This window comes from Panthera uncia, assembly GCF_023721935.1.
Source record: "Panthera uncia isolate 11264 chromosome A1 unlocalized genomic scaffold, Puncia_PCG_1.0 HiC_scaffold_16, whole genome shotgun sequence".
In the NCBI taxonomy this organism is placed as follows: domain Eukaryota; kingdom Metazoa; phylum Chordata; class Mammalia; order Carnivora; family Felidae; genus Panthera; species Panthera uncia.
The window spans coordinates 9,359,041-9,384,374 of record NW_026057576.1 but is presented as its reverse complement, the minus strand read 5'-3'; the positions used below and the strand labels follow the sequence as shown (position 1 = coordinate 9,384,374).

General features: G+C 40.3%; 1 long non-coding RNA gene across 1 annotated transcript in view; it reads left to right on the top strand.

Annotated features, from left to right (window-relative positions):
- Positions 1-25,334, top strand: part of LOC125934104 (uncharacterized) — a 105,632-nt gene that overhangs the window by 1,202 nt on the left and 79,096 nt on the right. The window lies entirely within an intron of this gene.

The window sequence follows — 25,334 nt, the reverse complement described above, 5'->3', positions numbered from 1 at the left end:
GTTAAAATTGTAGCTACAGTTTTAAGATGGAAAAATCAACATTGCCAAACTGAATTATATCAATGAAACGTTGTTTGTGAAGTTGATTTATAGTCTTGCAGTGCAAATTTGATTTTTTGCCAGGAAAAAATATGTAATAGTGACAGAAACAAAATGGATGTAGGGCTTGGGTTGTGGAAAGAAAAGAGGATTTTAGATATACAGATTTGACTCCAGAATTTTTCCCCCTTGTAAAAGGTAGGAAAAGTTCGGCAAGACTTTCTAAAAGGAGTGATGCTAATAAGGACAATTAGGAGAGGTTGACTAGAAGAAACTCTCCTTTCAGTTGTATTACGGTAGCAGTCCCAGGTTGAAAAAATTGAATACATTCATGCTTTTTCCTTGCGAATGTGTTTGGAATGCCTCTTTCTATGTACACTGGTCCCAGAAAGAGTACAGTTACCTTTCAGTAGAAAGCAATCTCCTCGTCAGCAATGTGGTACAGAAATTGTATTTAACGTGTTTCCATTTAAAAACTAACACACTGTGATTAAAGGAAGCTTTTATTAGTGAACAGCCCAAATAGGAATATAATGTACAATTAGGATTTTCTTTCTTCTCTTTTAAATGTTTTCTTTTCATAGCATCAGGTTTTGTCCCCTCTGCTGGATTGGATTCCTTAATCAGGAGCCAAGTCTTTAGCCCAAACCTGGGATGTAAAAGCTGCCTGCTGTGATTGGTCGTTCTGATCTCATCAAAAAGATGAGAGTTGAAGGAACTAACCCTATTTTTTTAGCAGCACCTTTGTGAGTGCAGTCTATATTTAATTCCAACATTCAGGAGGCTGCACAAACCAAAAACTTACTAAACTTGGAGAGAAAATTAATTTGGTAACAAAATATCACCCAAGCTAATGAAAAGTGATACATAGTTTTTACCCCATATGTTTTGCTGAGGAAATAGGTTATATGTTTGACTGTGGGGTGCTCCCCTTGACCACTGGTGTGGGAAGTGTTATGTGTATCCTGTAACATTTTTAAATTTCAAGGAATTGTTATTTCTAACATATATCCAGACCCTGGGTTTTGGATAGGGAATGTAAACCTATATTACTCTTTTTGGCAGTTATACTTGTGCTATGCGTTTGCAAATTTAGAAAATTAAAAGAAGACACTGTAGTTCTTGCCCTCAGTGGATTCAACTGAGATAGGATAAAGACAGTACATTTATCATACTGTAATATGTGCAGTGACGAGGATATGCACGGCCTATTTGTAAGTGTCGCCACATCAAGGCCACACTAAAAATGAGTAGTCTGAGGAGTTGAAGTTATTTTGTACTTTAGCCTCTGAATTTTAGACAGAACATGACGACCCTTTATGTAGTCTAGACTTGTTTCCATTTTGCCCACACAAAACGAGAAGACGGTATGATACAGAAGAGTTGTAGAGTAGATCTTGGAACATCTGATTTCTAATCCTCACTCTTTTGTTATGTGACCTCACATAAGTCGCTTAATTCTCAAGGCCTCGGTTTCCAGATCTATAAAGTGAGTTTAGAATAGATGGCCACTTACAGTTCCAATATTCTACCTACTGTGCCTACTTTTTGCAAATGTTTAACATTAAGAGCATGATCCTTTTTCATCTCAAACTACTTTGGTGCTGATCTAAATTTTGTATTTTCTTTTGGATTAGGTAATAGATTCACATGGTTCACATTTAAAAAGGTAAAAAAGAATATGCAATGAAAAGTCTTCCTTATACTCCTGTCCCAGTTTCTTCCCTAGGAAGCAACCAGTGCTACCAGTTTCTTATATTGTTTTCTAAAAAACTTTCACATGTATATAAGCAAATAAATACTACATATATTCCCCCCCCTTTTGTATGTAAATGGTACTATGCACAGTGTATGTACCCTGTTTTTTTCATTTATCTTAGAAACTGTTCTATGTCATTATCTAAAGTGGTTCCTTATTCATTTTTATGGCAGCATGATATTCCACTGTATGATGTATCACTTAATCGGCCCTTTCCTTTTGGACATTTAGTTTTTTTTCCTGGTCTTTAGTAAAAGCATTGTGCAATGAATAACTTTGTACATTCATCGGTTTCCACGGATGTGAATATATCTTTTCCCTAAACAGTGGCACAGGTCTATTGGGATAGTGACATAGTTGGTAAACTATGTTATTTGGCAACCAGTAACAAAGAAATTGATGGATCAGGGTCTCAACAGTATATTGCCAGGGTTCCATCCACTTTGACTTATGTGCTCTCTATGGCAGTATAGTATAGTCATGTAGTGGAGTCTGTACCCTGTTTGGTTCTAAACATATGAACTAAATTACATCACCTGAATGACTGTTCTTTTTTTTTTTTGAGCTGTGGATGAAGCAAATGGATATGCAGGGACCTTATTTTAGGCAAAGAAGTATGTAAGTGTGTGTGTGTGTGTATACACATATATCTGTATGTGTATGTATGCGTATATAAATAAGTATATAAATCTTTAAACACTAAAATCATACAGCACAGCAAGATTTTCAGTGAAAGGCTCTTAACTGAGACTAATTGATGGAACAACATATTTGGGCTTTCCAGCTCATGCTTACCTCTAGGCATATACTCACTGAGTACTATTTAAATTGATATTTTTCTTTTAAACTTTTTGCCAAGCACATGGAGTTGACTTTGTATAAGTTGCAACTTTTATGTGTTCTCACTTTATAATTTTTTTTTAATGCTTATCAGAGAGAAAGGGGGGGGGGGGGGGCAGAGAGAGAGGGAGACATAGAATCTGAAGTAGGCTCCAGGCTCTCAGCATAGAGCGTGATGCGGGGCTTGAACTCTGGAACCACAAGATCACGACCTGAGCCGAAGTCTGACGCTTAACCGACTGAGCCACCAGGTGTCCTATATACTCCCACTTTACCAATGATAAAACTAAACCTAGAAGTGAACAACTGACCCAAATTTGCATAACAAAGTGGCAGACCTGGGACTAGAACCTATGTCCTCTAATTTCTAATGCAGGGCTTTTTCCAGTACATCACATGCTCCCATTTCACAGGTAGCTGTAGCAGTAGATCTGAGAATGCCCCGTGGTTAGGGACCGCTTTAGGTAGGTTTCCTCTACGTAGGTTCTAGAGCAATTTACAGTTCGGAAAGCAGCAGGTCATTTTTCTGAAAACAAAAGAACATTCTATAATTATTGAAGTCATCATACATGTTGATTAGCAATCAGGAGGACTCCCAAATCAAAAAATTAAAGATGATTTAGAGAGACACTCTTTTCCTAATTGGGACACAGATGTCTCTTGGAGATGAATTTATCAGTCGTAAGATTAGAGGGAAATTAGGATTATTTGGAAACAGCCTTACATCCCCCCGAGTTCATGCCATTTGTAATATTTTGCCAGGAATATCTGAACCAGCAGAAAAAGAGAAGTGATAGAAACAATTGCAAAAGAACTGATAAATAGAAGGGTAGAGAATACGTTTTGGTAATTGGATTCCCCTGAAGCTGGCATTGTAGCATGTGGCCGCCACCCCTGCTTCAGGGCCTTAATTCTCCTAGCTGTTCCCCTTCTCCTTGCGTATGTGACTCATCCTTCAAGTGTCAGCCTCAGTTTCACTTGTCAAGCTGTCCACCCTATGAGCAGCCCTCTACCTGCCTTCCCTACTCTAATTCCTTATTACCACCTGCTGTTCGTTTTCTTCACAACCTATGTATATGTTAAGTGTCTACTAACTTGTGAGGGCAAGGACTACGTCTGTCTTATTCGAGGTTATATATACATTGCCTAGTACATAGTACATATTTGCTAATCAATGAATGATCATCATGGTTCCCAGTTCACAGGGCTGACAAAACCTACTCTTAAAATGTAGTGTTTTCCACAGTATATTTCCCCACGTTCTTATCCTTGTTAGTTCAGGGTTTTGGAAGATGTGAGAACAATATTAACTTATTTGTCAACACACTTTTATTGAGTATGCAAAGCACTGTGCTAAATGGTGGATGAATACGAAGGTGCTTAATGCATAATCTTTTTCCCAAAAAAAGTAGAAGCATTTGTAAATGGATAGTTTTCATACAAAGGCAAAATGAAATAAATGCTAAATAGAGATGTGCAAGCAATATTCCGTAGCAACAACGGAAAGAAACTAGTTAATTTTAATTACAGGAAGGGTCTCACAAAGTTGAATTTTGCCTTTGGTCTTGAAGATGGAAAAACAGTTGAGGTGCCTATAACATGGAGAATAGAGATAAGTAAGTGTTTAGCTTCACTCTTTAGAAAGTCCTTAAGGGGTGCTGGGTGGGTCAGTTGGTTGGGCATCCAACTCTTGATTTCAGCTCTGGTCATGATCTGCCCTCTGGTCATGATCTCACAGTTCATGGGATAGAGAGCCCCAAGTCAGGCTCTGTGCTGACTGTGTGGAGCCTGTTTGGGATTCTCTCTCTCTCTCTCTCTCTCTACCCCTCCCCGCTCTTGCATATGGCTGCACATTCTCTCTCTCAAGTAACATTTTTTTTAAGTCCTTAAGATAGTAATATTTATCATGAAGTCTTATAAAATATTGTCATAAAGCAGTCTTTAAAAATTTCAGTTATGGGGTGCCTGGGTGGCTCAGTCAGTTAAGCATCCGACTCTGGATTTTGGGTCAAGTCATATCTCACAGTTGTGAGATTGAGCCCCACGTTGGGCTCTGCACTGAGTGTGGAGCCTGCTTAAGACTCTCTCCCTCTCTTTGGGGCACCTGGATGGCTCAGTTGGTTAAGCATCCGACTTCGGCTCAGGTCATAGTCTCGCAGTTCATGAGTTCCAGCCCCGCATCGGGCTCTGTGCTGACAGCTCAGAGCCTGTAGCCTTCTTCAGATTCTGTATCTTCCTCTCTTTCTGCCCCTTCTCTGCTCGTGTTCTGTCTCTCTCTCTCTCTCTCCCTGAAAATAAATAAACATTAAAAAAAAATGTTTTTAAGATTCTCTTCCTCTCTTTCTGCCCCTCCCCTACTCACGCATGTGTGTGCACACTCTCCAAAAAATAAACATTAAAAAATTTTTTTCAGTTATAAATGAAATTACTCTGGCCTTAAACATTATGCTTATAAGTTAAGACTAACTGTAAAATTAATTTGACTGTTTTGACTAGGTTGGTGCTTTCCAACTAGTTGCTGAATCATCAGTTCAGTCTAATAATTGGATTCTGATTGCTAATTGCAGTTGGTAATTATTTAGTAAACTAATCAATTAAGACAAAACTGCCTTTGATTTTTTTCTTTTAATCTTTTTTTTTAAGGGGTGCCTGGATGGCTCAGTCGCTTAAATGTCCAACTCTTGATCTCAGCTTGGGTCATGATCTCATGGTTGCGTGAGTTTGAGCCCCATGTCGGGCTCAGTGCTGGCAGTGTGGACCCTGCCTGGGATTGTCTCTCTCCTCTTTCTCTGTCCCTCCCCCACTTGCACTGTCTGTCTCTCAAAATAAACATTTAAAAAATTAAAAAAAAAAAACTTCAAGAATGTCTTTTTTTAAAAAAAATCTTTTTAAAACTGATTTTTATATCATTGGTGGTCTTTAATGTGTGGTTGTCTGACCACATCATAAGTTTAAGTGTAGACTATTTTTTTGATGGTCTAATTTGATTTCTAAGTTTACTATTGCTTTTCTGTTCTTGTGTTCTTTTTAAGCAAAGGAGATTCTCTCCTTTCCATCTTACTAAAAAGAAAAAAAGAAACAGGCTTTAGATTCACAGACCTGATTTCACCTTGTCCACTTATTAATCACAGTTCTTCCACTTTCCAATTTTGTTTCTTCCAACAAAATACTTAACCTCCCTGAGGCTCAATTTCATCCATATGATGAAAATGTCTACTAATCCCACTGTGTCGTTTAACTAGTTTTGTGACCTGAGGGAAATGATTTCATCTGTCTGAGCCTCGGTTTTTCCATGTATGCAATGAAATTATCTTAAATGAGGTGATGCGTAGAACAGTGCCTGGCAGTTAATAGGCCCTCAGCACATTCTGGTTTCCCTCTGTTATATACCATCTCATCTAAACCCTGCATGTCATTTACAATTTGGTTAAAGTTCTGTTTGCTATAATCTTTCCTTTGATAGCTCACAGCAGTCTCTTTTTCTCCAGAGTCATTGCACTCCTTGTGTATAGCTCGGTTTCCTAAGTTGGTATGAATCAGCATTATATTGGGAACTTACTAAAAACGCAATTGCTTGGGTCCTATTCCCAATTCTGTGGGTTTGGCATGGGGTCTGGGCATCTGTGTTTTTGCCTTTCTTCTTCAGATTTTCTGATGCTTACCAGTGATCATAATTTCTCACTTATTTATTAATAACTATGTGCTTCTTATAGTTTACGTTTGACAGGTAATTATTATTTAATCCTTCAGGTTATCTTAGTTTACATCCCAAATATACGATACAGTCCATATGGACACGAAATACCCATTATAGTGCTGTGTATTTAGTTTAGAGATTGATAAGTAAGGACACCCTTTTTTTCCTTGCTGGAGTTTGAATCGCGGTAAGAAATAAGATGTAGAAATCACACAGATGAAGATTCAAATACAAGTTTACCCAAAAAGTTGTTTTGGAAACGTGGCTGAGGTTTGCAGCAACAAGGAACTTCCTAGTATTGCACTCCAGAATTAGGCTGATTTCAGCCTCACCTTTCTCTGTCTACAAGAATGGAGTTTGTCCCACTACATTTACTGTGTGATAGAGAACAGCCCAGAATAAATGGCTGTCTTCAGTTAGACAAATCCCAAATAGAAAAGAAAAAAGGAAGTGGCTGAGCCCAGAATTTTTTCTCTCAAATTTATCAGACTGGTTACTCCTTCCTACCCCAGGGAGGAGTTAGTGAGAAAGTGGAGATCAGCCATGAATATTACTCTAAGGAAGTTTCATGTGCAGTGTGACAAAGCTATCTTGTCGTCAGTGGTACTCGATAGGTATTTGTTAGTGGATTTCTTTTAATACCTTGCATTGCATCAGGACGCTGTGATTTTTAATACTTAAGTGGGATGTTATATAGCTATAACTTCAACCAGTTAAATTAGTATATATCATTGTATAGTTACATTTTGCTGTGCAAGAAAGTACCCCCAAAGGCTTAAACCATAGATATTTATTATTAAACACAGTTTCTGATGGGTAGGAATCTGGAAGTATTTTAGCTGGGTGGTTCCAGTTCAGAGTCTCATGTGATTGCAGTCATCTGAAAGCTGCATGCATATCCCTTGACATGACAGCTGGCTTTCCACCAGAGTAGGTGATCTGAAAGAGAGGCGGAAACCATAGTGTCTTTTATAACCTGGCTTTAGAAGTAATATACCATTTGGGGCACCTGGGTGACTCAGTCATTTAAGCGTTGAACTCTTGATTTTGGCTCAAGTCATGATCTCATGGTTATAAGATTCAGCCCTGTGTCAGGCTGAGCATGGAACCTGCTTAAGATTCTCTCCCTTCTTCTCCCCCCCCCCCCCCCCCCCCCCCCCACCCTGCTCTCTCTCCAAAAAAAAAAAAAAAAAAAAAAATGATGCCATCACTCTCCGGCACAGACCCACCCTGATCTACTGTGGGAGGGACCCACACAAGGGTGTGAATACTTAGAGGCAGGGCTCGCTAGAGGCCATCTTGAAGCTGGCTGCCACAGTTATATAACGTGTTAGTTTGATTTTGTTACTTCACTTTGCTTCATTTGAGATCAAATGATTGAGTAACATAGTTTCCTAGCTGGAGAATAGGTTGAGAGGATAATTTTCTGCTGCTGGCCCCTCCTTCTCATCTAGCTCCATCTAAATGAGAAGTTTACATAACGTGATCAGGGACTACCAGTGGTTTTTATGATCTTCCAAACAGTCTGAAAGTTGAGATGACCTACAGGCAGACTTATAATTACAGGTGATAATAGCTACAGTTTTTATTTTAACATGAATTAATTTACTTCTGGGAGGTGCTTCATGAAGTCTGATCCCTAGCTTCTAATTTATTGAAGTAAGGGGTTTTTTGCAGTAGTAATCAGAATGAGGTGGGACTAGGTGGCTAGTGAAGGTCATTTACCTCGCTGAAATAAACCATAGGCCCAAAAGGGTTGAAAAATATCACTTAAAATAAGCATCAGTGGTTTGATTAAAATTCTAATGCAAAGCACTAAAGAAGTCCAAGTAAGTGCAAGGAAATGGTTAAAAATCATTAACCGTTCTGGGGCTCCTGGCTGCCTCTGTCAGTAGAGCTTGTGACTCTTGATCACAGAGTTGTGAGTTCGAGCCCCATGAAATCTTTGGGAAAAAATCATTAACCATTTTATTTTAGTCATTTATTTCACCATGTGCAATGAACTCTTATGAACTCGTAAATGAGATGAATTCATTTATTTTATGATATTTCATATGCCATGCTAAATGCAGGTTTTGTAACATAGCGAAAAATAAATAGCAATGTAAGGGGGAACATGAAACATTTATTGGATCAAACAGTATAAAATTTGTATACTGTTTAATCATTTGTATAAAATCATTCTGTTTCTAATGCTTTCTAACACTGTGGAAAAGACAGTTTTAAGATTGTGGCAGAAAATGTTTTATGACAAATTGATAATGCCTAAATGTTCTTTAGAATTCTAGTCCTAAACATTGTTGGCTCAGTTTGCATTTTAACTTGCTTGAAGAACGTCCATTAAGTTGTGTAAAGCATTTATGCCTGACTGACCAGTTATAGAAGGCCAAATACAAGTTTAATCAAATCTTGCATCTGTATTTAAGTTCTTTACTACATAGAATGGTGTATAGAGCATACCAGCACCAGACTGTGCACTCTTTTGGCTGTTGTAATTTCTGGTCACGTGGGCATATTTCACAGCAGCTTTCACCCTCAATTATTAGGAGGCACTATTTTGCTAATCAGGAAAGAAATTTCAGAGAATTCATTTTACTTTCCAAATGTAGTTTGTTGTGCTTAACCAATAAAATGTTTGGTGTCAGTACTGATTAGCTTTAGGATGAGATCCCCATGATTCTTATAGTGAGAGGCTGTAGTCTATTTTTTTCTGACTATGGAATGTATAAACCCTGTAAGGTGCTCAGTTGAGTCTTTAGAGCTTACAGGAGGCAGTTAAATGGAAAAAAAAATCCTGGAATAAATTGAGAATTTTTGTAAAATGAAAGGGCAGAGAGATACAGAAACTTGGGAAGTGTTAATTTTAGGATATTATGCCAAGAATAATGAATATATTTACTACTTTTTACAAACTCTTCCCTTCCAGGACAGAAGAACAAGTTAAGTGGCTTCACCAGGAATCAGTCAGGTCCATTCTGTAAGACAGGTCTTTTCAAAAACTCATTAAGAGACACCAAAGGAACATGATAACCAAATGTAATGCGTAGACTTTGATTAAATCCTGGTTTGAGGGGCGCCTGGGTGGCTCAGTCGGTTAAGCGTCCGACTTCGGCTCAGGTCACGATCTCGCAGTATGTGAGTTCGAGCCCCGCATCGGGCTCTGTGCTGACTGCTCAGAGCCTGGAGCCTGTCTCAGATTCTGTGTCTCCCTCTCTCTCTGACCCTCCCCCGTTCATGCTCTGTCTCTCTCTGTCTCAAAAATAAATAAACATTAAAAAAATTTAAAAAAAAAATTAAAAAAAATAATCCTGGTTTGAGAAAAACTGCTGCAAAACCTATTTGGGGGGGATTTTAATATGCCTAGCAACAAGCTGTATTTGGGAGTGTACATTTTATTTTCCTAGATGTGTTGTTAATGGTTATTACGTTTGTGTCGGAGAATTGCCTTTTTTTTTTTAGGAGATGTATCTGAAGTATATTTAGAGATGAAGTTACCTTCAGTGTTCGGGAGGGTGTGTGTGTGTGTGTGTGTGTGTGTGTGTGTGTGTACATGTGTACAAATAGGAAAACACATGATAGTGTTAAATGTTGAGTCTGTTGTAGATATAAGCAGTTTTGTCATACTGTCAAGTTTTCTGAAGGTTCGAACATGTACCATAAGTTGGGAGGGAAAAAATCCTCCTCCGGATATTACCTGTTTTTTTACTCAGCTTTACAAAGAACGCAAGAGAGCGTATCACTGCTTACAGCCACTGTCTCTACCTTCCTCTGCTATGAACTCTTTGGCATCCAGGCCAGTCAGGCTTTCATTCCTGCCTCCCACCGGCACTGTTCATTTCCACATCAGCATCGACATCCGTGTTGCCAGATCTTGTGGTCATTTCTCAGCCCTCACTTTCCCTTTCCCTCTCAGCAGCATTTGACACAGCTCCTCGTTCTCACTGACTCTTGGTTCTCTTACCTCAGTCCTTCTCCTTTGCCTTTTTAGTAGTTGATGCCGAGTCCCCTCTCCTTTAAGCATTGAAATGCCTCGGAACCCAGATCTTGTCTCAGTTTTCATTCCCTCCCTAACTAATCTTCTCCTGTCCTGTAGCTGTTAGTACTGTATAGATGCTGAAACTCCCAAGTGCCTGTCTCCAGCCCCAGCCTCTGCCCAGAGCTTCAGGCTCACGTATCGATCTGCCTACTTGATACGTTCACTTGACGCCAGGTAGATAGACAAAGGTCAACATTTAATATGTCTAAAACTGAATTGCTTGAGTCTCATCAGTCACTTCTCACCTGCAAACAAAACAGAGCACCTCCTCCCTACTCACTGCTTCCACATTCTTCCTCCTCTCAATACTAGGCACTTCATTCTTACAGTTGCTCAAGTGAGAAAGCTTGATATCCTCTCTGCCTCTCCCCCACTCTCGTGGGCGTGCGCTCTCTCTCAAAAAAGAATACATTTAAAAAAAAAAGTAGAGCTGACTGTATGTGTTGTGGGATTAAATGTATAATATGAGGGAAAAAGAGGCAGAGAGAGAGGGAGTACAGAGCCTGATGTGGGGCTTGAACTCATGAACCCTGAGATCATAACCTGAGCTGAAATGAAGAGGCTGTTGCTTAACCAACTGAGCCACTCAGGTATCCCCAGTCAGCTCTACCTTTTTTTTTTTTTTAAGTTTATTTATTTATTCTGAGAGAGAGAGAGCAGCATGAGGGGGAGAGGGACAGAGAATCCCAAGCAGGCTCTACACTGCACAGAACCCAATGCGGGGCTCGATCTCACAAACCGTGAGATCATGACCTGAGTCGAAACCAAGAGTCAGACCGTTAACCAGCTGAGCCACCCAGGTGGCCCCTCTCCTTTTAAAATCTATCCAGAACTAAGCACGTCTTGAACTGTCACCACGACCATCTTAATCCATGCCACCATTCTATGACAGATTAGAACAGTTTCTCAAACTCAGCCCTATTGACATTTGCAGCCAGTAGTTCTTTTTGGGGGGATGGGCTGACCCATGCATTGTAGGATACTTCGTGGTATCACTAGCCTTTACCCACTAGACACAAGTAGCAAGTGCCTCTCACAGTTGTGACCACCAAAAATGTCACCAGACATTGCTAAAATGTCCCCTTGGGAGCAAAATTGCCTCCAGTTGAGGACCATTGGATTATAGCAATAGTCTCCTCTTCTCCCTACTTCCTTCCCTCCCCACGGTTTGTTCTCCATCTGCCAACCAGTGTATCACTAAAAACATCAGTAAGGGCATGTCATTTCTTTGCTCAAAACATTCCAGTGGCTTCCCTTCTCACTAGGCTCAAAATCTATATGTGCCTATAGATTCCTTCTCTACACACGTGCACACACACACCCCTGTTGGAGAGCAGTTTATTGCCATTGTTTAAAGCTTTTTCTCTTTATGCAAATGGAAAAGGACACCCCTTTCACTAGGTAGATGCAGCCCTTTATGCTACTTTATTTTTCTTTACTGCATCATATGCCAGTTTACGTGTTGTATTTATTGAGTGAATAGTAAAATAAGTACAATTGTAATAAGGTATACAAAGTCTACGATTTTAATAATATGTACAATTGTACATAATGCAAATATAGCCAAAATAAGTGCTGAAATTTCAAGAAAGGCTTAGCACCTAACCTAGCCCAGAGATTTTTAAAAGATCTCTCAGAAGAAACGATGTCCAAATAAGACTTCATCTGGTAATGGGGCGCCTGGGTGGCTCGGTTGGTTAAGCGTCCGACTTCGGCCTAGGTCGTGATCTCGCGATTCGTGAGTTCGAGCCCCGCGTCGGGCTTGGTGCTGACAGCTCGGAGCCTGGAGCCCGCTTCCAGATTCTGTGTCTCCCTCTCTCTCTGCCCCTCCCCGATCATGCTCTGTCTCTCTCTGTTTCTCAAAAATAAGTAAATGTCAAAAAAAAATTATAATAAAAAAAAAGACTTCGTCTGGTAGTATAGAAGGAGAGAAAGGTATTCACAATAGAGGGAGAAGAGAAAGAGAGGAGCAAATGATTAGTTCGGTTTCAAACTGACTCTGGGGTCCCTCCGTGAGATTATTCCATCAGGCAGTTAAGAGATGTGAGTCTTGATCTCAAGAGAGACATCTGGGCTGTAGATACAGATTTGGGAATAATCAATAAGTAGGCAGAAATGAGAATGTTTACATGTCATAATTGGAAGGATAACCTTGAAACGTAGTCTGATAAACTGAGGACATTCCTGATCACGTGCCACGGGGGAGAATGTAGATGAGAGACTGACGGTGTGCCTCTCGAAGACAAGGGAAATGAATGAGTTAGGGTCAGTTAGATCACTTGTACTTTAGAACTCCTTACCTCACTTCAGCCTGGTTTAAACTAAATAATCGTTCTTCCTCAGGGCTTATCAAGAGTGTTGATCACATCAGACAAACAGAGCCTGCAGGTTGGGAGATATAAGTCCTAAGACTGCATTTTCTGCCTTTAGAAAAATCAGTTTTTCTCTTTTTTTTCTTCTAAGATTTTATTAAATTCAAGTTAACCTATAGTGTAGTGTTTCTCAGATGTAGAGCTCAGTGATTCATCACTTACATACAGCACCCAGTGCTCATCACAGGTGCCCTCCTTGATGCCCATCACCAGCCCCCAACAGCTCCCCTCCAGCAACCCTTAGTTTGTTCTCTGTAGTCAAGAGTGTCTTACGGTTTGCCTAGGAAAACCGTAGTAACTAACATGGAGTAGTAAACTAACATGTTTTAGTCTAATGGTCATTTGTTATACAGCAAACTGCTCCACAATTTTGTGGCTTTAAAAAATGTTTATTTCTCACAATTCTGTATGTAACTGTACAGTTTTTCTGCCGGTCTCACCTGGATCCACTCACACAGCTGCGGTTAGCTGGCAGCTGGCCCGGGGCAGAAGGGTCTAAGACGGCTGCGCTGACATATCTGAGGCCAGGGTGCTTCCTGCCAGCTGGGCATCTCTCTCTGTCTCCGAGCAGGGTGTCTTCATTCGTCATCTCCCTTGGGCTTCCTACCATGGCAGCAGAGTATTCCAAGAGGGCAAAAGCAGAAGGCTACAAGGCTTCTTAAAGCTGGTCTCACAAGTGGTTTGCTATCGATTCTCTTGCATTCTGCCACACTGTTATGTGTGCTGATTCTCATGTAAACCTCACAACAGTGCTACAAAAAGTAAATATCATTATTATCTTCATTTTCAAAATGAGAAAACTAAAGCTCAGCACCAGTAGTTTGACCACAGGCACCAGACGAGCAAGCCACAGAGCAAAACATGGGTTTCAGTCTCTCCTTACCAACCAGCAAACTCTGTGATGTTAATTTATCTGAGCCTGACTCCTTGTCTGTAAAATGAGGGTACTACTACTCTACAGACTTATTTTCAGGATTGAATGATTCGCTTTCTAAAGTACTGAGCAAAAGCAGTTCAAGATGGCAGCGTAGGAAGGTCCTAAACTCTTGTCCTCCCACAGACACACCAGATTTACAGCTACATGTGGAACAGTTCCAGAGACGGCACCTCTACAGCAAAGGATAAAAGGGCCACATAGAGACCGGTAGGAGAGGCAGAGGTGTAGTCTCACTGAACACCCCCATCTCCAGCACAGCAGCCCACAGCCGGAAGAGAGCCCACAAATACGGCACTTCTCCCTGGGGAGCAAGGGATTCCTGCCTCACGTTAGTCCCCCCAACTCTTGTGATCCGCGTCGAAGAGACACACCTTTAAAACAACTGGCGTTTAAAACCAGCGAGGCTTACGTGTCTAGGAGAACCAAAAGGCTGCTAGGAACTGAGATCCTTTCTTAAGGGTCTTGTATGCAGAGTCACTCACCCCATGGCCTGGCAAAAAAGCAGCGGTTTGAAAAGCACCTAGACTTGATATGAAGGAGCTTCGTTTGCTAATCTTGAAGCATCTGCCAGAGGAGTAGGGACTTGTCGCAGCTTCCTCTGGGGACAGAGGTACTGGCAGGTGCCACTTTTGTGCTCTCCTACCTTGCTGGCACCAGCAGGCACGTAACAGTCACGGCACCCTTCTGCCCCACTAAAGCTGGCAAGCATACCCAGTCCACGTGCTGCCCCGCTACATTGCTAAAGCTGGCAGGCGTGCCCTACCCCTGTGCTCTCCGGCTGCCTTTTTAAAGCTGGCAGGTGCATGGTCCACATAGAGGACGCCCCTTGATTGGCTGGCTGTGGAAAAGACACTCAGATCCAGGAAGCCCAGAAAGTTCCAAATAAGATGACCCCAAAGAGTTCTACACCAAGACAAATGATAATTAAAATGTCAAAAGTTAAAGAGAATCTAAAAGCAGCAAGAGAAAAACAACATGTTACGGACGAGGGAACCTCTATGCAACTATCAGCAGGGTTTTTTTGGCCAAAACTTTGCAGGCCAAGGGAGTGGCATGATATAATCAAAGTACCGAATGAAAAAAACCTTCCAACCAAGAATGCTTTACCCAGCAAGGTTATCATTCAGAATTAAGGAGGGGATAAAGAGTTTTCCAGACAAGGAAATACTGAAGGAATTCATCATTAAACTGGTTTTACAAAAAGTGTTAAAAGAATTTCTTCAAGCTGAAAAGAAAGGGCACTAAGAAAACATATAAAAGTAAAAAATCTCACTGGTAAAGGTAAATATGTAGTAAAGGTAGTGGATTAATTACTTAGAAAGCTAGTATGAAGGCTAAAAGACAAGTAGTAAAAAGTAACAAATTTAATAGTTAAGGAATACACAATTAAAAGATATAAAATGTGACATCAAATAAAACATAGGCAGAGGAATAAAAATGTAGTTTTAGGATGTGTTTAAACTTGCTATCAACTTAGACTGTTAGGTATAACATATATAAGTGTAAATCTCATAACCACAGAACAAACTTGTAGAAGTTATATAAAAGATAACAAGAAAGGAATCTAAGCATAACACTACAGAAAGTCATCAAACCACAAGGGAAGAGAGTAAGAGAATAATAAAAGAACAGAGAGGAGCTATGAAACAGAAAACAACAAATGGCAATAAATACACACTTACCAATAATTGTATGTAAATATACTACATTCACCAATCAAAAGACACAGAGTAGCTGAATGGGTAAGAAAAACAAGACCCTCCTATATACTACCTGCAAGAGGCTTCACCTGCAAGAACATACAGACTGAAAGTGAAGGGATGGAAAAACATGTTTCATACAAATAGCAGCCAGAAGAAAGCTGGGGTAGTTATGTTTCTATCAGAAAAAGAAAAGCTATCTTTTGATATCTTTTCAAAACATAAACAATTGACAGACTTTTAGACTAAGAAAATGAGAGAGGGCTAAAATAAAATCAGAAGTGAAAAAGGAGAAGTTACAACTGCTACCAAAGAAATACAAAGGCTCATAAGGGACTACTATGAATGATCGTATGCCAGCAAATTGGACAACCTAGAAGAAATGGATAAATTTCTGGAAGCATACAATCTTCTAAGACTGAATCATGAAGAAACAGAAAATCTGAATAGACCAGTTACTAGCAAGGAAATTAAGTCAGTAATCAAAAAACTCCCAGCAAAAAGTCCAGGACCAAGCAGCTTCACTAGCGAATTCTACCAGACATTGAAAAAAAGTGTTGTTGTTTTTTTTTTCTTTCTTCTTTTTTTCTCTGTTTAAGTAGGTTCCACGCTGGGCATGAACTCACAACCCTGAGATCAAGACCCGAGCTGAGATCAAGAGTTGGACGCTTAACTGACTGAGCCACCATGGTGCCCAGGAGATTTTTGTTTTTCAGAGATTTAATACCATTCTCTATCAAAGTCTTCCAAAAAATGGAAGAGGAGGGGACACTTACCAACTCATTTTATAAGGCCAGCATTACCCTGATACCAAAACCAGACAAGATACCATGGAAAAAATACTATAGGCCAATATCCCTGATGAACATAAACGCAACAACCCTAAACACAGTATTGGTAAACTGGATTCAACATACCTTAAAAGGATCAAATATCATAATCAAGTGGGATTTATTCCAATGATGTAAAGATGGTTGAATATCTGATGATTGCAAATCAATCAACATACACCACATTAACAAAATGAAGAGTAAAAATAATCTAACCACCTCAGTAGGTGCAGAAAAAGCATTTGACAAAATTTAACATCACTTTATGATAAAAACTCCCAACAAATTGGGTATAGAGGGGACATATCTCACCACAATAAAGGCCATATGGTCAATTTGTTTACAGCAAAGGAGCCAAGAATAAACAGTGGGGAACGGACAGTCTCTTCAATAAATGATACTGGGAGAACTGGATATCACATGCAAAAGAATGAAAATAGAGTACTGTCTTATACCATAAACAAAAATTAACTCTTCATGGATGACGTACTTGAATGTAAGACCTGAAACCATAAAACTCCTAGAAGAAACTATAGATGATAAGCTCCCCAACATCAGTTTTAACGATGATTTTTTTGGAATTGACCCACAAAGGCAAAGGCAACAAAAGCAAAAGTAAACAAGTGGGACTACATCAGACTAAAAAGCTTCTGCATAGCAAAGGAGATCGTCAATGAAATGAAAAGGCAACCTACTAAACGGGAAAAAATATTTGCAAATCATATATTTGATAAGGGGTTAGTATTATAAAGAATTCATACAACTCAATGGCAGAAAAACAAGCAATCCAATTAAAAAGTGAGCAGAGAACCTGAAGAGACAGTTTTCCAAAGAAGACATACAGATGACCAACAGGCACATGGAAAAGATGCTCAAAATTACTCATCATCAAATAAACACAAATCAAAACCACAATGAGGTGTCACCTAACACCTGTTAGAATGGCTGTTATCAAAAAGACAAGATACCAAATGTTGTCAAGGTTATAGAGAAAAAGGAACACATGTGCATTGTTGGTGGGAATGTAAATTGTTGCAGCCACTGTGGAAAACAGTATGGAGGTTCCTCAGAAAGTTAAAAATAGAACTATTATATATCCAGTAATTTCACTTCAGGGTGTTTATATGAAGAATATGAAAACCATAATTTGAAAAGATAGATGCATCCCTATGCTCACTGCAACAGCATTGCAAAGTATTTACAATAGCCAAGATATGGAAACAAGTGTGATACACACACACACACACACAATGGAATACTGATTGGTCATCAAAATGAAGGAAATCCTGCCATTTGGGACAACATGGATGGGCCTTGAGGGAATTATGCAAAGTAAAATAAATCAGAGAAAGACAAATATCCTATGATTTCACTTATATTTAGAACCTAAAAAAACCAAAAGAAAACTCATAGGTGGAGACAACAGATTGTGGGTTGCCAGAGAGGATGGGTTTGGGGGGATGGGCAAAATGGGTATGAAAGGGATCAAAAGGTGCAAACTTCTGGGGTGCCTGGGTGGCTCAGTCGGTTAAGCGGCCGACTTTGGCTCAGGTCATGATCTCATAGTCCGTGAGTTCGAGCCCCGCGTCGGGCTCTGTGCTGACAGCTCAGAGCCTGGAGCCTGTTTCAGATTCTGTGTCTCCCTCTCTCTGACCCTCCCCTGTTCATGCTCTGTCTCTCCCTGTCTCAAAAATAAATAAAAAGTTAAAAAAAAAAAAGGTGCAAATTTCCAGTTATAAGTAAGTCATGGGTTGTAACGTACAGTATGGTGACTATAGTCAATAATATCATTTTGCATATTTGAAAGTTGCTAAAGTTTCACAAGAAAAAATTTTCTTTGGTGACAGATGGTAATTAAACTTACTGTGGGTCAACTGATGAACGGATAAAGATGTGTGTGTATATACAATGGAATATGACTCAGCAATCAAAAATAAGATCAAAACAGAAGGGGGCACCTGGGTGGCTCAGTTAAGCACCTCTCTCTTTTTTTTTTTTTTTTTTTAATGTTTATTTACTTAGAGAGCACAAGTGGAGCAGAGAGAGGGAGAGAGAATCCTGACGCAGGGCTTGATGCAGGGCTTGGACTCATGAACCGTGTGATCATGACCTGAGCGGAGATCGGAGTCAGATGATCAACTGACTGAGCCACCCAGGCGCCCCAAGTGTCTGACTCTTGATTTCTGCTTAGGTCATGATCTCACAGTTTGTGAGATCAAGCCCCACATTAGGCTCTGTGCTGACATTGCAGAGCCTGCTTTGGATTCTCTCTCTCCCTCCCTCTGTGATCCTGCCCTGCTCGCCCACACTCTCACCCTCCCAAAAATAAATAAATAAAACATTAAAAAAGAAAGGCAAACCATAAGAGACTCTTAAATGTAAAGAACAAACCAAAGGTTGCTGGAGGGGAGGTGGGTAGGGGGATGGGCTGAATGGGTGATAGGCATGAAGAAGGGCACTTGTTGGGATGAGCACTGGGTGTTATATGTGATGAATCACTAAATTCTCTGGAAACCGGTACTACACTATACATTAACTTGAATTTAATTTAAAAAAAATTTTTAATGTTTATTTCTGAGACAGAGACAGAGCATGAGTTGGGGAGGGGCAGAGTGAGAGGGAGACACAGAATCCAAAGCAGGCTCCAGGCTCTGAGCGGTCAGCACAGAGCCCGACGCGGGGCTCAAACTCAGAGACCGCGAGGCCATGACCTGAGCCAAAGTCGGTTGCTCAACCGACTGAGCCACCCAGGCACCCCAACTTGAATTTAATTTTAAAAAATGTTTTTTAAATAAACTTACTGTGGTGATCATTTCCCATTGTATATAAATACTAAATTATTATGTTGTACACCTGAAGCTAGGAAGTGTTATATGCCAGTTATACCTCGATTTAAAAAATAATGAAAATTTGGGATGCCTAGGTGGCTTAGTCAGTTGAGTGTCCGACTTTGGCTCAGGTCATGATCTCACAGATTCTGAGTTCGAGCCCCTCATCAGGCTCACTGCTGTCAGCGCAGAGCCCGCTTTGGATCCTCTGTTACCTCTCTCTCTCTCTCTCTCTGGCCCTCCCTGACTTAAGCTCTCACAAAAAAAGAAAAATAATAATAAAAATTAAGCACTTAGCAGAGTGCATGATACAGAACAGAGACTCAAAAATGTTAATTTCACCACCTTCCCCTTATTCTTCTCAAGTTTCTTTATTAGGAGATGTTTTTATGCATGTCATTTGTCTTTTTATCTTAAAACTTATTATTAAGGGAGATGGTCATTAACATTCCAATGTTAGAGGAATAATAAAGAACATTCCATCTGATGGAATTAGTTATTTATTATAACACTGTGATCTTAGCTGTTCTACCCTAAGGTGTTAATGTCTGATGATCACTTAATGTATTACTCCTCCAGAAATTACATTTTCAGAGGAAATAAAATGCCAGTGAAGGAATAGAATAAAAGAATTTTAGGTTTTGTGGCAAGCCAGCGAAGAAGCTAAGATTAGGAAAGGGATCTCTCAGAGGTGTTCCTTGTGGTCTGTCTACAGACCTGGGCCAGCCCTGGCAATTTATCAAGTCAATCATGTATACAACTCATAGATTTGGGTTTGTATAGATAAAAGGGAGAGATTCCTTTTAATGAATTCAGATCACCATGTGGTATTCTTTCATTTGCAGATGTGACATTTAGGTAAACACAGATGCAGTCACTACTATTAATGCAAACTACAGTGCTGACAAGTTTTGGGCCTGTTACGGGCTGAATTGTGTCCCCTCCCAAATTCATATATCGAAGCTTTAATTCCCAGTACCTCAGAATGTGACTATATTTGGAGGGCAGGTCTTAAAAGGTCATTAAGTTAAAATGAAATCTTCAGGATGAGCCCTAATCCATTATGACAGGTGTTTTTATAAGGAAAGGAGATTAGAATACAGACCTGCTCATGTGCAGAGGGAAGACCACATGAGGATCCAGTGAGAAAGTGACCATCTACACCCCAAGGAGAAAGGCCTCCGAAGAAACCAAACCTGCTGACACCTTGATCTTGGACTTGTAACCTTCAGAAATAAATTTCTATTGTATTAGCCACTCATGTCTGTAGTCGTATGCTATGGCAGCCCATGCAATCTAATACAGGGGCCATTTCTACCCTTACACCTGATGTTTAATAATTGATATTTTTTCAAAGCCAAAAATTTTTGTTACAGGAACAGAAATCAGGTATGAATTATAGGAAACTTTTCCAAATTAAGTTATGATCTAGTGTTTGAAATAGAATAGATTAGAAGTATCTTCTTATTCTTTATCCTACCACCATGGCTATAATCCTTTTTCCTTTTATTTCTTTACCCTCCTTCACCCTACCCTATCCGACCCTATCCAACACACATCCGCTCCACGTAGCTGGCTCTTTTACCTTCAGTCTTTATATTTTCAGATATGTTCTCTTAACAGGCTTTAGTTATTTTCCCTAAACAGCAGGAAAGTCATCCATGTTGTTTTTAGTCTTCACTTTGTAGAAGAAACACTTGAATAGCCCAGTTGAAGGAGGAGAGAGAGCCTTAACATTTATGGAGTGGCTATTTTATGCTAGGTACTAGGTTATTCACTTGACATAAACCATCTAGTGAGAAAACAGCAGTGGCCCAATTTAGAAAAAGAGGAGGGGTGCATGGGTGGCTCAGTCGGTTGAGGGTCCGACTCTTGATTTCAGTTCAGGTCATGATCTCGTGGTTCGTGGTATTGAGCCCTGCATTGGGCTCCATGGTGTCTCTCCCTCTCTCTCTCTGTGTGTCTCTCTCTCTGTCTGCCCCTCCCCTGCTCATGAGTTCTCTCTCTCTCACTTGCTGTCTCTCAAAAAAATTTTTAAGAAAGAGAAGGAATGGGGTGCCTGGGTGGCTCAGTCAGTTAAGTGTCGTCCTTTGGCTTAGGTCATAATCTCACAGTCCGTGGGTTTGAGCCCTGCATCCGGCTCTGTGCTGACAGCTCAGAACCTGGAGCCTGCTTCAGATTCAGTGACTCCCCCTCTCTCTCTGCCCCTCGCCACTCATGCTCTGTCTCTCTCCATGTCTCAAAAATGAATAAACATTAAAAATAATAATAAAGGGAAGGAAAAGCAACAGTAATAGACTCGTGACATCATTTCGGAATGTTAAGTCTCTGGCCATTGCCCTACTTTCTGTATACTTAGCCCTGCCGCTATCAGATCCACAATACCTGATGGCTATGAAAAGCACCTTAACTATTTAAACCCCTAGATGTCAGTCATTTTGTGAGCTATGAAAGCTGCATATCCTTGGGGTATCTTTGGGGAGTGGCCCTGGAAATAGAATGGGGGTACTAATCCTTCTGAGAATCTGTCACTGACAGTCATTAGTAATTTGTGTGTGCATGCCCCTTATTGGGAGTAACCAAAGGAAAAATGGAAAAAGTTGCTATCCTTTGGACTACTCTAATAGTTACAATAGTAACACTAGTCAAGAAGGGACAGCTAGCCCTAAGGATATTGGAAGCATGCCTGGTCTGGTGTAAAATATCTTTCACCTACTTGTGAAAAAAAAAAGTTTGAAATGGTTTCCCTTGGGCTTGGAATTCTGAAGAAAAGGAGCCTAAGGTTGTGTTAGCCCTCTACATCAGGGTTCAGCGAACCGTGGGTCCAGTTTAGCCTGAGCCCTGTTTTTATACATCCCTTCGCCTAAGAAGGAATTTTACGTTTTTAAAGAGTTGTTAAAAAATTACAATATGACAGACCTTACGTGGCCCACAAAGCCTAAAACATTTACTGTCTGTTCCTGCAGGAAAAGTTTGTCATCCCTTGCATATCATTGTAGAGGATCCGTTTTGCATTTTCCATTGAAAGACTGGTGGTATACTGCAGACTACTGAATACAAGAATTTTTTCTGAACACTTGTCTTTCATAGAATTCTTCAATTTTAGACCCTATAAAATACTGACAAGTTCTCTCTCACGTCTTAGTTTGTGAGGGCTGCTCGAATACAATACCGCAAATTGGTGGCTTAAGAGAAATGCATCGTTCATATTGTGTCACAGTTCTGGAGGCCGGATGTCTAAAACCAGTGTGTCGGTGTGGATGGTTCATTGTGAGGAAGAATCTGTTCCGTGTCTCTTCCTAGCTCCTGATGGTTTCCTTGCAGACTTCAGTGGTCCTTGGCTTATAGACATAGTGCCCCGATCTCTGTCTCCATGTTCACATGGCATTCTCCTGGTATTTCTGTCTCTATGTCCAAACTTCCCCCTTTTTACTTGGACACGGTCATATTGGTGTAGGGCCCACCTTTGTGACCTCATCTTAACTTTATTATCTGCTGAGAGCCTATTTCCATATAAGGTCACATTCACAGGTACTGAGGCTTATGATCGCAGCATCTTTTTGGAGAACTCCGTTCGACCCAAAACATTTTCTAATCGTTTTACAGATAAGAGCACCGAAGCCAAGAAAGTGTAAAGAAGTCATTCAGGTTCTATAGCCATCTAGGAGCAGGACTAGTATTAAAATGTAGATCCTCTCACTGGTCCACTTCTTGTTCACCTACATGCTTTACACCATCAGACACAATTGTAGAATAATGAGGTTCATATCAAGTCTGTCGTACTTGCTTATACTAGTTGGATTATTCCAGTTGTCTTTTAGGTGTTTTGCAATAAGCACAGATAATAAGTTATAGATGGATCAGAATTAATCCATAATTTCCATTACAGAAACCAGCGCATCTTGTACCAATTTTTGTGGAAAACCATCTTTGTGGGGCGCCTGGGTGGCTTGTCGATTGGGCGTCAGACTTCGGCTCGGGTCATGATCTCACAGTTTGTGGGTTTGAGCCCCGCATCGGGCTCTGTGCTGACAGCTCGGAGCCTGGAGCCTGCTTCGGATTCTGTGTCTCCCTCTCTCTCTCTGCTCCTCCCCCGCTCACACTCTGTCTCTCGCTCTCAAAAATAAATAAAACATTGGAAAAAAATTTTTTAATAAAAAAACCATCTTTGTATAATGCCTAGTGAAATAAGTCTGTCAGAGAAAGATAGATACCATATGATTTTATTCACGTGAAATTTAAGAAAGAAAACAGATGAACAAAGAAAAAGAGACAAACCCCAAAACAGACCCTTAACTATAGAGAACAAACAGATGGTTACCAGAGGGGCGGTGGGTGGGGGATGGATGAAATAAGTGAAGCAGATTAAGAAATACACTTCCCACGATGAGCAGAGTAATCTATAGAATTGTTAAAACCACATATTGTACACTGGAAACTAATATAACACTGTATGTTAACTAAACTGGAATTAAGATTTTTTTTAATCCTTGTATATTTAGTTCAGAAAGAATTTATGAAGGTCTGTTGTTACTAGAGAGTATCTAAGCATACAGGGAAGGTATAAGCTAGGTAGTAGTCGGTGAAACTTTGTGGAGAGAGTGCACTGGTCTGGACCCGTGTTTTGCCTGTTTCAATAACATTTATGGGCAGGTGGCTCCTCTAGAGGTTCTAGTCCCAACTGTGCTACAGATTCTAGGATTGAAGGCTCATTTTTTGTACCTTTGACAAATCATTTTAAGCCTTAATTCCAGTTTCTTTAAAAGAAAAAAATCAGGTTTTCAAAAGTACCTTATACCTCTAGGATTCTAATTCTGTGAATGTGATGAGACCTTTTTGCATTTGTGAGCTATCTGTTGGTTTGGGACAATACAGTTAATTTCATACTAAAGATTATATGGTAAACCTCTATACAGACTAAGACTTATCTAGCCTACGTGGAGTAGTATGTATGAGTGTTAATTGTGGGGTCCCAGTATTTGATTATAAAAACTTCATAAAGTTCCCTTTGGATGCATTCTAGTGTATGCTGCATTACAAGTGGGAGAAATATTGCTGGACTGTCGTATTTTCTGTGATAATTATTGGCGAGATTTCTGAGTGAAGAGCTATACCCCAGAGATAACCTAATATTTCTTATCATTGGCATCCCAAGGAATGGAGTTTAATTGCACCTCCTTTGCACTCTTGGTATTTTTTACCTCTCAGGCAACCTTTCATGGGAGACACTCTCCAAGATGGCCCGTGGTTATTTCCTGCCCTTGTGAGGTCCCCTCCCATACTCAATAGGATTTGCCTATGTAACCAATAGGATATTGTGGAAATGACAATGTGCGACTCCTGAGGCTAGATCATAAAAGACACTTTAGATTCCAGTATGCTCTCTTGAATCACTCTACGGGAAGTCAGCTGCCATGTCATATGGACACAGACAGCCCTGTAGAAAGGTCCAAGTGATAAGGAACTAAGGCCTCCTCTCAACAACCAGCACTGACTTGCCTGGCATGTGAGTGAGCCACCCGGGAAGTGGAGCGTGCAGCCCTCATCGGGTCCACAGAGAACTGCAGCCCCAGCCAACATCTTGTCTGCCACTGAGCCACGTCCAGCTAAGCCCTCCTGGAGTCTTGGCTACAGAAGCATTAATAATAAATGTTTGTTGTTTTAAGCTACTAGGTTTGGGACAAATATGCTGTGCAAAAATAGGTAGCAATACCACGTTTGTTGATTCTGTTCCTGTTTTCAGATCATTGTTTGTGTCTATTATCTCCTAATAGATTTTTATCTACTGAAGGGCAGAGTTCATGTTAATTCACTTTGATATGCCTCAACTGAGGTTATTACAGTACTCTGAACATATTTTAAATGCCGTGTGATTGACTCGTATAAAGGCTGGAACACCTGGATTGCACTGATTGCTGTTGTTGGAAAGATGTAAATTACTTTTACTATTTCATTTGGAAATAAATGTATTTTTTTAATGTTTGTTTATTTTTGAGAGAGAGAGAGACAGAGAGAACATGAGCGGGGGAAGGGCAGAGAGAGGGAGACACAGAATCTGAAGCAGGCTCCAGGCTCTGAGCTGTCAGCACAGGGCCCGACGTGGGCCTGAACCCACAAACTGTGAGATTGTGACCCGAGCCGAAGTCGGACGCTTAACCGACTGAGCCACCCAGGTGCTCCCAGCGTAGTGTTTTAAATAGGTTTCCTTAAAAAGAAATTAGAGTGTTGGGGCACCTGCGTCGCTCAGTCGGTTAAGCATCCAGCTTCGGCTTAGGTCACGATCTCACAGTCCGTGA